Source organism: Phoenix dactylifera, chromosome 6, assembly GCF_051530095.1.
Source record: "Phoenix dactylifera cultivar Ajwa chromosome 6, Ajwa_hap1_PhDact_Kaust_v1.1, whole genome shotgun sequence".
NCBI classification, from domain to species: Eukaryota; Viridiplantae; Streptophyta; class Magnoliopsida; order Arecales; family Arecaceae; genus Phoenix; species Phoenix dactylifera.
In genome coordinates, this window is record NC_143195.1 from 27,732,531 (window position 1) to 27,747,839 (window position 15,309).

At 44.6% G+C, this 15,309-nt stretch overlaps 2 pseudogenes across 2 annotated transcripts; one reads left to right on the top strand and one right to left on the bottom strand.

The window, feature by feature from the left end:
* Positions 1-171: 171 nt before the first annotated feature.
* Positions 172-2,373, bottom strand: LOC103699703 (pyruvate decarboxylase 1-like; annotated as a pseudogene). The gene is made up of 5 exons (XR_015987950.2): positions 1,511-2,373; positions 1,137-1,225; positions 912-1,029; positions 592-780; positions 172-469 (listed from the first exon to the last, which is right to left on the bottom strand). The product of XR_015987950.2 is annotated as a pyruvate decarboxylase 1-like (transcript).
* Positions 2,374-10,146: 7,773 nt separating this feature from the next.
* Positions 10,147-11,961, top strand: LOC103723445 (NADPH-dependent aldehyde reductase-like protein, chloroplastic pseudogene; annotated as a pseudogene). Its single transcript, XR_015987952.2, has one exon. The product of XR_015987952.2 is annotated as an NADPH-dependent aldehyde reductase-like protein, chloroplastic pseudogene (transcript).
* Positions 11,962-15,309: the final 3,348 nt, after the last annotated feature.

Genomic DNA, 15,309 nt, shown 5'->3' on the forward strand with positions numbered 1-15,309 from the left:
TTTTTGCCGACGCTTTAAAGCGTCAGTAAATGTCATTTTGGCCGACGTGCCACAACTTTTATTTCCCAACGCTTTAAAGCGTCGGAATTGCTATTTTTTAAAAAAATAAAAATACGAATGTAAATTATAAAAACACAGCATTATATAAACCCCTAACAATTAGCCAATACCAAATGTAGTAATAATAAGCAGTTTCCCTCTCATCGAGTGAACCCCTGCCTTTTCGAATTCTGACACAGACGTTCTTTTCCCTAGCAGCGATTACATGTAACCAGATTTTTGTGGCGAACTCAACAGGCTATTGTGGATTTGGAGGGCGACTGTTGGCTGCCGAGACTCTTGATCCCCACTCCAGGAGCTCCTTGCTTGTATCATCTTTATGCACCATGACCTCAATAAAGCACAAGCTGTCTTTCTGCTCCTCAGTGGCCTTCGTAATGGCATCTTCCAATTCTTCCTCTGTGCGCACCTGCAGCAGTTCAATGCAAAATTTGATGTATAAACAAACTGCTCGATGAGGGTCGTAGGATTTTATAGAAATACTTGAGTAATTCCAGCCATCTTCGAACAGGATTGGCTTCGTATGCTCACCTTGGAAGTCCAACATCTGCCTTCGCCATTGTAAATAGCATCAACCAATCCAGTATAATTCCAGTTCTTGATCACATTGTAGGGGCCATCATGGATCTCTACTTCAATGGTGTAGCCACCATTATTGATGAGAAATATAATGCTTCGGTGCCCACAACGGATCATTGTGGAAATATCCTGCGCCGTCACCTAAAGGAAGAAGAAAGAACAGTTGAGCAATGATGCAGAAGAGTTATTAAATGGTGGGTAAACATAGAAAACAGAAGCTCCCATCTCATCCTAACCAAACTGGAAACACTAACTCGGTGCATTAAATATACCTGGAAGCTCCCATCTCCTATGCAAGCAATTACACGTTTATCCTTGGCAGCTTGCGCATATCCAAGAGTGGCACCAACTGACCAACCAATAGACCCATACTGCATCTGGAACTCATATCTGCATAATGTTATAGTATGAGCACAAGAGGCAGCTAAAGGTTCTAGAATTAGAAGATCAAATCATAGTCAACAATTTGACATAGAACTTACAAGAAGATTACTTACCCACAATTCTCCGGCAATCTAAGCTTTTGGCAGTTGAACCAAGAGTCACCAGTCTCTGAGATAACCGCCGTATCTCCACTCAACATGTTCTGCTCAAAGAGTGAGGGAGATAGAGAAGATTAAAAGTCGAAAGAAAAAAGCAGAACAAATTCAATCTCACAAGCTTCTGGCAAACTGAGGCTCACGGAGTAAACCCGTATATAGGCTAAATGCATAAGAAAATAGTGCCACTAAATTTAAATTTTAGACAAATTTGCAGCCAAAATAACAACGGGAAGTCTAGAACAGAAGGCAACCTTAACGAACATTATTCGAAGAAAAGAATTGGTTAATAAGAGAACGATAGATAATAACAAAACTTGTCGAAGGCTTGCCTGGATATGCTTAAAAAGGATGTTGACCCTCAAAGGCTCATTGCTCTCGCGTTTGAGAGGAAGGCAGGGTGGTACAAAGATCCGTCGATAATTGTCCAAGGCTGTGGTATTCTTCTTGAGCTTCTGTGCAAGTGCAGTTAAGAAATCAGCCATGAAAACCCAACCGAAGGAAGGGCCATTACCAACAGTCACCCGGTTGGGCTGCACAATCACCGATTTCTCTTTCTTGATCAGCAAAGAATAACCCACAGAGCTGTAATCGTTGAAGATTGGGCCAACAAAGACATATGCATCAGCTGACTCCACAATCTCACCACAGAAATTGGTGCTGACCGCACCCCAGTAGGTCCCAATGAAATGGGGGTGGTGCTCTGGCACTAGCCCCTTCTAGGCTTGGAGGAGGGAGAGAAGGGAGGTGACGGTTTGGGGGAGGGGGGGAACGGGGTCGGAGATCTTGCGGCTGCGGACAGAGTGGGAGAGATCGGCGACGAAGCCAAGGAAGCGGCGGCCGGCGGCAGAGGAGATGGAGGCGGTGGGGCCGCCACAGGCGGAGCACACCGACGACGGCGGCGGGCTGGCCTCGGCCGCGGTGGCGGAGGTGGAGCAGACGGCGGCGCATGAAGAGTCGGTGGAGGCGGCGGAGGAGGGGGAGGAGGGCTCGGCGTCGGTCATTTTTTATGGGAGGCGATGCGGGGTTCGGAGGGAGAGGATGAAGAAGAATCGAGGCGGCGGGAGGGGGGAAGGGAGAAGAATCGGGGCGAAGAAGAAACGAGAGAGGGCGAGAGAGAGAGAGAGAGAGAGAGAGAGGAGGCGGGATGGGTGCGGGCGGAGGGAGAGGAAGAACCGGTTTCTTGCAACAGAAGAAGGCCGGAGAGGAGGGAGGAGGAGGCAGAAGAAGGAGGAGGCAGAGGAGGGAGGAGGAGGCAGAGGAGGGCTTGATATGTCGATCGAGGATGGAGGAGGGGGGCGGACGCGGGTTTTGATGGGTATTTGGTTTTCAACGACGCTAATAAGCGTCGTTGTAGGCCAACTCTACGACGACGCTAACAAGCGTCGTATATTGCCGACGCTTTTAAAATGCGTTGGCTATTTTTGGCGCTCTGCGGGACATTGCCGACGCTTGCAGCAAGCGTCGGCAAAAACATGTCGTTAAAATCTCTTTTTTCTATAGTGGGAACCTTCCAAGTTCTTGAAATTATTGTGTTGACATGGTTGTTAGCATGTTTCATTTTTCTACTTGTCAAGATCATGTATATACCAAGGTATTTGCAAGCCATTAAAGCCTAGATGTGGCAAACAAAGAGTGATGCAAATGGTGTTGTGAAGAGTTATTTAAATGTTCTGCATGGACTATATGCAGAGTCATGAGAAGTTTTCTAAAATTATCGTCCTGGAAATTAATATGGCCATGAAGAGCTCTAGAAAAATCATATTAAATGAAATTTAAATACCCAAGAGTCGTTCTAGAAAAGTCCCTAGGGTCTTCATTCAGTCGCATTGTAACTTTGTCTTCTTTACTAAAACATTGAGTGTTTGTTTTCTCCTATTTGTTCTTCTTGCTATCTATTTAGTTCTACTACAGCAATCTTGTATGTGTTGTCCAGAGTGTCTAGCTACACTTTGAGGACAATCATACTCTCCACGAGTATTTAAAAGACAAGGAACTAATGAAGAGTGATTACTGTCATGATATACTAGTACATGACCTGTTCATTTGTTTACTGGGGCTTTTTCAAATGTTTATGACATTGGGAAATTTGTATGAGATTTTTTCATCATATTTGGACTCTTCCAGGTCTTGGCTCAGCAGACTCAACAGATCATAGCTCGGAAACAAAACTTGGAAAAGGCACTGAGTAAACACCGGTATCTGCCTTAAATACCTTAGCAAATTTTCTTGGATTTTCTCTACCCATGTACATATAACGTAGGCCAAACGTGCATATTTTTGTCTCCTATGTGCTCTTTATTTATATACTAACTTGATGCTTATATTCTTTGTGCAACAGTTGTAATTATTTTTTTTTTCCTTTACATGGTTATTAAGATTGTTGATTTTTCACTTGCAACTGCTATATTTTTTTGTCCCTCTGCGTGCTGGCAGCTTAGAGTTTTCTTAAACAATCTCGAAAGGAAATCGAAAATTGGACATTTCGAATTCAGCTTTCTTGCACCTTAACTCATCTTGTTATCATAACAAACAGTAAGAATCTAGTAATCAATTCCTCCTGTTGTGTCAACCATAAAATAAAACCCCTGGCTGGGTCATTTGATCCAATTAGCTCATGTGGTGGGCCTCGGGCTCAACCACGTTCCTATTCGATAAGCCAATGAACCAAGAAGTCAAACACGGATGCTGCATTATCGCATGGCTTGAGTAATTGGTCTCACCCAAGTAATTTGCTGATGAGGACCTGCAACGTAACCATGCAATTTATATATCGTCTGGCAGCGAGCGGCTAAACTTCTTTAGCTAGGTAGAATAAGATTAAAAACTAGTTGGCCGGTGGAAATAAATCACTAACAATAGACATCCTGTTAAACAATTTTAGAATGTGTTGCGGTAATCTTGATGCTAGCTGGTCCCTCCTTTCAACCATTATTCATCGTGATCTTGAGAGTGACATTTCAGTTTGTTTCACCCTAAAAGAGAAAGAAGATATTGTAAAACTCTCATGCCAACTTAGTAGAGAGACTCGGCTTTATATAGTCTGAATGTACATCTGTTGATTACATTTGAAAATGGAAAAACTATTGTTTATAAGTAATGTATACCAGAATTTCTATAATCATGGAAAAATGTGATTTGGTTTGACATCCTACAATCATGGATAATAGGGAGGAGATTGCACACTGACTGAGGATGCTTTAACCAAATCCAAATCTGGAGAATTTTGAATTTTGAATTTTGAATTTGATCCTCATGGAGGAGATCATGTCTTGATCGAGGATGCCTTAATTGAAACCAAATTTAAATCCAAATCTGGAGGATTTTGAATTTTGAATTTGATCCTCATGGAGGAGATCATGCCTTGACCGAGGATGCCTTAATTGAATCCAAATCTGGAGGTTTTTGAATTTGATTTTTATCATGCCCCTGCAAGATCAACGGGGAGGAGATCATGTTGGGCTTGATGCAGAGATGAGCAAAACGAGTCGAGACCAACGGTTTGGTGAGACCATCGGCTAGTTGGTCTTTGCTGGAGATAAAACGAACTTTCAAAGATTTCTGCTGAACTTTCTCTCTAACAAAGTGATAATCGATTTCCACATGCTTAGTGCGAGCATGGAAGACCGGATTTGCGGTAAGGTATGTTGCCCCTATGTTGTCGCACCATAAGACAGGCTGAGTGGGGAGAAAAATTTCAAGTTCGCGAAGCAAGGATTGGAGCCAAATAGATTCTGCTGTAGCATAAGCCACAGCACGATATTCAGCCTCCGCGCTTGAACGAGCAATGGTGGGCTGTTTCTTGGAGCTCCAAGAAATGAGATTGTATCCAAAAAAGATTCAAAAACCTGATGTGGATTTTCTATCATCGGGACATCCAGCCCAATCTGCATCTGAGTAAATAGAAATTTAAGAAGAGGAGGTGGGTCGAATGAGAAGTCAGAAATCAATGGAAAATTTCAAGTAGCGGAGAATGCGCTTTACTGCCGTCCAATGAACATCCATTGGTTTGTGCATAAATTGACAAACCTTGTTAACAGCAAATGAAATATCTGAACGTGTGAGAGAGAGATATTGGAGTGCACCCACGACGCTACGAAAAAGAGAAGGATCCGAAAATGAATTCCCGACAAACAAGGATAGTGGTTGAGAGGATGACATTGGTGAGGAGACCGGCTTGGCATCGAGCATATTAGTGCACTGAAGAAGGTTGAAAATGTATCTTCTTTGAGAGAGAAGAAGACCAGCAGATACACGCAACACTTCGACGCCTAAGAAATAATGGAGATCCCCTAAATCCTTGACAGCAAACTCACAACTTAAATCAGAAATGAGTTTATTAATTTCAGCATCATCGGACCCGGTAATAATAATATCATCCACGTACACAAGAACAAATAAAATAACCGAACTATGTTTGAAGATAAATAGAGAAGTATCAGAACTGGAATTCACAAATCCAAAAGACAAGAGCTGCTCACTCAAACAAGAGTACCAGACACGTGGGGCCTGCTTCAAGCCATAGACAGCTTTGTGTAATTTGCAGACGTGGTTGGAAAAATTAGGATGCACATACCCAGTTGGTTAGCGCATATAAACATCTTGCAAAAGAAAACCATGGAGAAAGGCATTATGTACATCTATTTGGCGAATTTTCCAATGATGTGAAACTGCAATACTGAGAACCAAGCGGATGGTAGTTGGTTTAACCACAGGACTGAAAGTATCATCAAAGTCGATACCTTGCTGTTGGTGATACCCTTTGGCAACCAGCCGAGCCTTCCGACACTCCATAGACCCATCAGACTTTTTCTTTGTTTTGTAAACCCACATAGAACTCACAATGTTCATACCTGGGGTAGCCGGCACAAGGGACCACATGCCATTTTTCATGAGAGCTGAAAATTCCTCATCTATGGCAGAGCGCCATTCAGCATGCTTACTAGCCTCAGTGTAACAAGAGGGATCTTCAGGGACCGTGCTTATAGCAAGAAGAGCTTTGGGCAAAGGATAACGAACTGTGCCATCAGTAAATGTCTTTGGTTTCACAATATCATTCTGAGAGCGAGTCCGAATAGGATGAGAAAGAGGCATGGGAACATCAGCAACGATAGCAGATTCAGGAGGCAGAGGATGTAATTTGTCGGCAAGGACTCAAATGTTGTGGGAGACGCAGAGAAAAAGGAGGGAGACTGGTCACAGGAAGGAGAGACACGTATCGAAGGAGCAAGAGACGACGCCGTCTCATTCAATTATGTGGACTCATTTGGAAGAGAGGACAACATAGAGGTGGAGGGTGTTTGAGTGTTGTGTAGGCGTATGGGAAAAGGAAGGTGTGTTGTTGGTGTGGCAGTAGATGGTTGAGTGGGTGTCAAATTTATGAAAAAAGGGGAATGGATTCTCATCAAAAATAACATGCCTAGAAACATACACCTTGCCCGAGGTGAGATCTAAACATTTATACCCACGATGGTTGTTGCTAAATCCAATAAACACACACTGCTTTGACCGAAAGTCAAGTTTGTGTTTGTTAAATGGGCGAAGGAATGGGTAGCATGCACAACCGAAAATGTGGAGAAGAGAAAAATCTGGAGTTTTGTTAAACAATTTTTCAAAAGGAGAAGTGGCAAGAGGAGATGTAGGAAGTCGGTTGATGAGATATGTGGCCATAAGGAAAGCGTCATCCCAATAAGCATGAGGAACAAGACCATGAGATAAGAGAGACAACTTCGTTTCGACAACATGTCGATGTTTTTATTCAACAGAGCCATTCTGTTGAGAAGTATGGGGACAGGTGATGCGATGGTTAATACCAATATCTATGAAGAATTTATGGAGAGAGCGATATTCACCACCCCAATCTGTTTGAACTAATTTTATTTTGCAATCAAACAATCGTTCAACCATTTTTTGAAAAGAACGAAAGATAGTTAAGACAGTAGATTTACTGGGAATAAGATAGAGCCAAACAAACTTGCTAAAATGATCCACAAATGACACATAATATTTATTTCCATGAGAAGACATAATAGGGGATGGACCCCAAACATCTGAGAAAATTAACTCAAGAGGAGAAGAAGACTCTGACCGAGACTCACAGAAGGGAAGACGATGACTTTTTCCTTGTTGGCATGCCGAGCAAATACCAGAAATTTTATTTGAGGAAACGGAAAGAGAAAACTTGGAGATGACATGCTGCACAGTTTGATAGGATGGGTGTCCCATGCGATAGTGCCATGTTTCAAGGAAAACACGATGACAGAGAAAGGTGTGGGAAGAACCGGAAGGAGACACATAGGAGGGGAACGAGTACAAGCCATCCTTAGTCTTGCCGCGTAGCAATATGTTCCCCGTGGCTTCGTCCTTCACCAAAAAATAAGAAGAGTGAAACTCTATGAAGACATTATTCTCATGTGTAAATTGGCTCACAGAAATCAGGTTCTTTTGAATCTGAGGAACATATAATAAATTTGTCAGTTGAAAAGAGTGTGAAGGAGAGTTGAGTGTAGAAGAACCAATTTTTGCAATAGTCAAACCTGTCCCATCTCCCACTTGAATTTAATCTGCCCCAGCATAAGGCTCGGAATGAATGCTTAAATTTTGGAGATCATTGGTAAGGTGATTGGTAGATCTGGTGTCGGGATACCTATTTGCGTCAGCAGATGGTTGTTGGGCCATGAGGTAGGCAGACATGTTGGGTGCAACACCTTGATAGGCACGGTCAAAATGATAGTAGCACTTTATTGCCGTGTGTCCAACCTTTCCACACACTTAACAAACAGGACGAGAGATGGATGAGGAAGAGCCTCCTCTGCCGCGGCCACCACCACCGCGACCTCTACCATGATTGTTGTTGTATTGAGGACGGTTGTTTGAAAATGAGCGCGATTGTGAAACCTGTCTACCTCCAAGAGAATAGGAATTATCATGGCGTGTGGCCACATTAACTGAGCCAACAATAGTGTTAAAGGCAGAGTTGTGTTGTTCAAGCCTCAGTTCGAAGTGAAGTAAATGGCCAAACAGGTCTTCTAAGGGCATTGCATCAGTGCGTGCGGTGATAGAGGTTACTAGAGCATCATAGGTAGAATCCAGACCCAAGGAGATAAGAGGTGATTTCATGGTCTTGCAAAGGTTGTCCAATAGCAGCCAAGGTATTGGAGAGAGATTTTACCTTTTGGAAATAATCAAATATGGAGAGATTTCCCTTTTTTATGGTTAAAAGTTGGGCCCGAATCTGTAGCACACTAGCCTTGGAATGAGAGGAGAACATTCGTTCCAAGGCTGTCCAGACATCGCGTGCGGTGGTTATGCCCACCATGTGAGCGAGGATGCTTTCGGACAATGATGATACTAAAGTACTCAGAATAAACGGATCTTGTTCAAACCAGGTGCAATAGTTTGGATTAAGAACCTCGGTTGGTGCAGCGGAAGACGATGCTGCAATGGGATTGGGCGCATGCATAGGAGGACAAGAGATGGTGCCATCAACATAGCTATAAAGGCGTTGGCCTCACAAATAGGGGACGACTTGTGCTTTCCCCAAGAGATAATTGTCCTTGGTGAGTTTGACCGTCACCAAGCTTTGGATATTAACAGGGATAGTGGAGGTTGGAGTGGTGAAGGCTGCAGTTGTTTCGGAGGCCATCGAAAAAAAATTTGACAGTGGTCACGAAAAGCTCTGATACCATAAAAGAGAAAGAAGATATTGTAAAACTCTCATGCTAACTTAGTAGAGAGACTCGGCTTTATATAGCCTGCATGTACATCTGTTGATTACATTTGAAAATGGAAAAACTATTGTTTACAAGGAATGTATACCAGAATTTCTATAATCATGAAAAAATGTGATTTGGTTTGACATCCTACAATCATGGGTAATAGGGAGGAGATTGTGCCTTGACTGAGGATGCTTTAACTGAATCCAAATCTAGAGAATTTTGAATTTGATCCTTATGGAGGAGATCGTACCTTGATCAAGGATGCCTTAATTGAAACCAAATTTAAATCCAAATCTGGAGGATTTTGAATTTTGAATTTGATCCTCATGTAGGAAATCGTGCCTTGACCGTGGATGCCTTAATTGAATCCAAATCTGGAGGATTTTGAATTTGATCCTTATCACACCCTTTTTATACCCGACAAAATAGACCAAGATTGTATCTTCTTGTTTTTTTTTTTTGATAAAAACGACATTTCATATAGCTCTAACGTGAGTACATCCAGCCATATTAGAAGAAAGAAAAGAGTACAGAGTAGGAGGTTCCTCTCCTACCGATGTCCATATGATCTCTCCGAAATGCCGGGCAACAAATGAGACAACCCAGTCTGCTGCGCTTTTCGCCTTCCGAAATATGTGTAAAGCCTGAAAATCGCTTAGCTTTTGAGTCAACCTACGAGTATCACAGATAAGAGGATGACCATCACCATGTCTGTCCAATCCTTGAACCCAATCAATCACCACAAAGGAGCCAAGATTGTATCTTTCATCCAAAAGAAGTACTCCTTATTCAGATCACAAATCTACCATGGGATTGTGTTGTAGTCGCTCCGAGAAATATGCATATAGATGAATAAAAAAGTTTGAATATTTTGAGATCAATGTAGGGTATAAAAATGTTTGTATAATTTTCATGTGGCCAGCTATTAGAGCCAACTCACATCCATTGAATTTAGCCATGATATGGCCCCAATCATTTAAGGCTAATTTAGTCTATTTCAGCTCTTATTTTAATCTGTTCTTCCGTAGGCCTAACTGAGTGGTACACCGGATGTACTACCAGAGCAGCACACCTGTGCTGCACTAACTACCATCCAACACGTTTCAATTCCACGTTAAAGTCTGTGAACGAGGCCATTTTATTTGCAGTCAAAAAATTCTGCTGTTCCATGCGTAGCAGCGGCTCCTCCCTCTCCTGACGGCAGCCCTGACGTCCAAATCGCCCACCACCTTGGTATATCGTCAGGGAGAGATAAACCAACAGTCAGCCATCGCTTTGCTCCCAAAAGGAGAAACCGATCGGAGCCATGGCCGAACCAGCCACCGCCCTCCCCCTCGCCGACCGGGTGGCCATCGTCACCGGTGCGTCCGGCGGCATCGGCCGAGCCGTCGCCCTCCACCTTGCGTCCCTCGGCGCCCGCCTCATCCTCGTCTACTCCTCCAACTCCGCCCGGGCCGACCTCCTCGCCGCCGGCTTCAATTCCCCCTCCCATACCCGAGCTGTAACCGTCCAGGCCGACGTCTCCGACCCGGTCTCGGTCCGCTCCCTCTTCGACCAGGCCGAGCTGGCCTTCTCCTCCCCTCCCCACATCCTCGTCGCCTGCGCCGGCTTCCTTGACTCCAAGTACCCCACCCTCGCCGACACCACTGTCGAGGACTGGGACAAGACCTTCGCCGTCAACGTCAAGGGCAGCTTTCTATGCTGCCGCGAGGCCGCCAACAGGCTGGTCCGCGGCGGAGGGGGAAGAATCATCACCTTCTCGTCCTCGATAGCGGGCACGCTGCTTCCCAGTTACTCGGCCTACGCCGCGTCGAACGCCGCGGTAGAGGCGATGACAAAAATCCTGGCGAAGGAGCTCCAGGGGACAGGGATAACCGCCAACTGCATCGCGCCGGGACCAATCAAGACGGACCTGTTCTTCGCCGGCAAGAGCGAGGAGTTTATCGAAAGGGTGATCCAGAAGAGCTCGGGGAGGATCGGGGAGACCGAGGACGTGGCTCCCGTGGTCGGGTTCTTGGTCCAGGACGAGGCCCACTGGGTCAACGGCCAGGTGATCCGGGTCAACGGCCAGGTGATCCGGGTCAACGGAGGCTTCGTGTGAGGGTGAATTTTGTTCGCTTGTATTAATAATTATAACAACCCAGGACCTCACCCAAAATGGCTAGCCGGAAAATATTATTTGGGTTTCTTGATCCTGTATAAGTACCCAAGATCTACCCAGCGAATAACCGATACCGATGTGGGACTAAACACACGCCCGCACAGATCCTCACATACTCCTCCCATTTAAGCCCTGATGTCCTCGTCAGGCTAAGGGTTTAAATCTATTCAAATCTAATCACAAAAACCACGATCGGCCTGTAGTCAGTCCCAATAGATCCGTGCTGCAGTGTTCCCTAGTCCACATATGTTATGGGCCGGGTTTGCTCTGATACCATTTATAACAACCCAGGACCTCACCCAAAATGGCTAGCCGGAAGGTATCGTTCGGGTTTCTTGATCCTGTATAAGTACCCAAGATCTATCCAGCGAATAACCGATGTGGGACTAAACACACGCCCGCACAGATCCTCATAATAATAATAAAAATAAAGCCTTATATCATACGAACTTGGTCTTTTTTTCGTTTAATCTAGTTGTAAGGGCCGATCATTCGCTGCCTGTTAAGGTGCATGTTTGGGGGTGTGTTTAGAGTCCTCAAAAATGTTCCTTGATCGAAAAAATAAAATTTTGAGTATTTGATTACAACTTAAAAGTAATTATAAACTGCATTGAAAATTCTTGAAAACTTGATTTACGTGAAGCCGTTTCCCCATCTGGATGCTCAAAGCCCTACAAAAGGTTGATAAGGCTGCTTTATTTCCGTTCTAAGTTCAAATTTTTATTAAAACGCCATTTTCAATATTTATTATAATAATTCAGGATGTACTCAAAATGATTAGCTGAAAGGTATTTTTTAGATTCCATAGTCCTATATAAATACCCAAGATTTTCTCAGCAAATAACCGATGTGGGACTAAACACATGCTCTATGAACCCATACTGCAGTGCCTCTAGTCTACAAAGACTATGGGCCGAGTTTGTTCTGATGCTATATGTAACAATCCAGGTCGACCTCACTAAAAATGGCTAACCGGAAGTTTTTTTTTTTGGTTCTTTAATCCTGTATAAGTACCTAAGATCTCTTCGGCGAATAACTGATGTAGAACTAAACACACATATACTTGCACGGGCCGTCACATTAATTTATACTTCCAGAATTCTCTAATTTTTGCGGTTTTGCAGCTCTAAACTATCTTCAAATCGGTTTGCAGAGCTTCATGTTATCAATTCTATTTGATTATTTGTAATATTGATGGTTAACATTCATGAACTGTCTTCAATTTTTTTCCATCTGAATATAGTTGTCGCTATATGAGTTCTAGGCCTGCAATGTTTTCTTGGAGAAATTGTAGGTGATTTTGTAAAGGAGCCAGAAAACTGGTACCTTTTTCTCCCATCAATTTAGCCATTTTTATTTAGATTTGAATCTGAAGTCGAATGGTTAATTGCGAACCCACTAAGGTTGGGGCAAAAGTCGAGAATAGAGATTCTAATATTTGTTTTGGATTCGGCATTCTATCACAATACTGCTTTCATAAAAGTAGACTAAGTTCACAAAGATTAAAGCACTGCAGATATCAGTCGAATGGGTCTTCTTTTTGAATCTTTAATAGACTAGGTTTCATGTATCGCAGTATTGGATTCTGTCACCGCAGAAATCAGATTTCATGGTTCCTATGCAAGGTTCAGCTGCAGCAAATTAACTCGCTGAGTGATCTCTGTTATGTTCCTTTTCAGCTGCTCTTAAGTCAATTTCAAAGCTTTATTGTACATACCTGCTGATTCGTGGCTTTGAAGGGCACCTGATCTCTGTATCTACTAATTTGGCACTTTCGAAATCTAACTGAGACTCCGAATTTTTTGTGTTCTTTTCTTCTTTATCATCTGTCATTGAAATATTTCCTTCTCCAATAAAATTTGGGCGGGAAAGCCTCACATGCCACCAAAAAAAAAAACCTCTTTATTCTTTTTCTTGCCAAGCACAATAAGCATTCTTGAAACAGTAGATTGTTAGCGTAATAAAGACATCATTTAACTGATCACCATGTTTATAAAAATAGCTGGTGTGCTGAAAAATATGCAAGAGACTTAATCATGCCGGGCCTTGTCTTCCATGCAATCTATAGTTGCTAACTCAGATGCATCTTGCTTATATAATTTAGCAATATTGCTGATTTTATCCTACTCTTAGTATTAGGTTCATATATCTGATGCTTTATTAAAAATGGAAGGGAGCAGCTCTAACGCTTGGCTCTAACGCTTTATTAAGCGTCCAGGACAGTCAAGAAAAATGATGCAGTGTGGGTGATTGTTGATCGCCTCACAAAATCAGCTCACTTTTTACCCTTTAGGGTTGGCACTTCACTTGATAGGCTGGCGCAGAGGTACATTGACGAGATTGTGCGCCTACATGGGGTACCGGTGAGCATTGTGTCTGATCGGGACCCACGATTTGTATCTAGATTCTGGAGAAGTTTTCAAGATGCCATGAATACTGAATTGAGGCTCAGCACCGCTTACCACCCTCAGACCGATGGTCAGTCAGAAAGGACGATCCAGACCTTAGAGGATATGCTGAGAACATGTACAGTTGATCTTGAAGGATGCTTGCGTGAAGCCCCAGAACCGGACAATATCTGGCAGGGGAGCCCCGCGGTCCCCCCTCATGTGGCCCTCACGTGGGCACTAGGTGCCTCACGTGCCTCGCAGAGGCGGGGGCGTGACATTTGGTATCAGAGCCGAGGACGGCTCTTGTCCGATGGTGGGAAGGGTGTGAGGCCCAATAGTCCCACATTGGAAAGACTCGTTCCAGAGCCTGGGCATATGAGGCGGATGTCTCCTAATCCTGCAGACGCGTTTTGGGTGGAAAATAAAATCGGGGAGGGGTGAAGGACGCTTGCGTGAAGCCCCGGAACCGGACAATATCTGGCAGGGGAGCCCCGCGGTCCCCCCTCATGTGGCCCTCACGTGGGCACTGGGTGCCTCACGTGCTCCGCAGAAGCGGGGGCGTGACAATTATCACTAGAAAGCATCAATTTTCAGCATCCTGCCTTCCTTATCATCAAAAAAAAAAAAAAAAAATCTTGGTTTTTGTTGTCTGATATGAGTCTTGTGATCCTTTGATTTTCTATAGAAAACGGGTTAGACGATTAGCGAATGGTTTATAGCGGGCACGCTGCTCCCTAGGTACTCGGCCTACGCCGCGTCGAACGCCACGGTGGAGGCGACGACAAGAATCCTGGGGAAGGAGCTCCAGGGGACAGGGATGACTGCAAACTGAATCGCGCGGGGGCCCATCAAGACGGACCTGTTCTTCGCCGGCAAGAGGCCAAGAGCGATGAGGAGATCGAAAAGGTGATCCAGCGGAGCTCGGGAAGGATCCGGGAGACCAAGGATGTGGCGCCCGTGGTCAGGTTCTTGGCCCAGGACGAGGCCCACTGGGTCAACGGCCGCGTGATCCGAGTCAACGAAGGCTTTGTGTGAGGGAGAATTTTGTTCTCTTGTATCAGTAATAATAAGAATAAAGCTTTCTATTATTAGAGCTTCGTCTTGTTTCGTTTGATCTATAAGCAATCTGGAACATACAAGGAAGAGCTCTTCGTGTAAGTGCTAATCCTTGTTTGCCTGTTAAAGTTGTGGATGCGGTTTGCCTATCGCCGGCAATTGCGTTCACGGCATGCCGATTCCACGTGAATTGCAAAGGTATGGGACTAAAGATGGCAAAACAAAAGATGGGTGGTAATTAACTGCTTTCCTATTTTTAACAACAAGACGGATTAGCCGCCGGCCACCTTCCACCTTGAATTGGACGGTTGGTTTGCTATATACGTACCTGGTCTTCCTCCCATGCCATCTGAACCTCGTTCAATTCAACAACAACATTCTTGTCTGCGGTGGGAGGCATCGCCTGTTTCGAAGCCTCCTTCCGCGCATCCTTCAGTCATGGCACTCTCATACCCCACCCTTGCTCTTATCTTCCTCGCCATCGTCGTCGCAGCCCCCGGTGGGGCTACCCTTGCCGAGGCCAACGGAGAACCAAGCAAGAAACATGATGCCAATGCCAATGCCACCGCTCCTGCAAATCCAGCGCCTGAGGGTCATCCCGTCGAGGCCTCAGCAAATCCGGTGGCCAATGGCGATCATGTCGTTGCTCCGGCAGGTCCGGTGGCCAAGGGCCATCATCCCCCAGGCAAAGGCCACCACAAGAAGGGTGGCCATCGCAAGCGCCATCCTGCTGATGCCCCTGCAGGTGCTCCTCCAAGTCCAGTGACCGAGGCTCCACCTGCTAGTGATCCAGCGCCGAAGGCCGA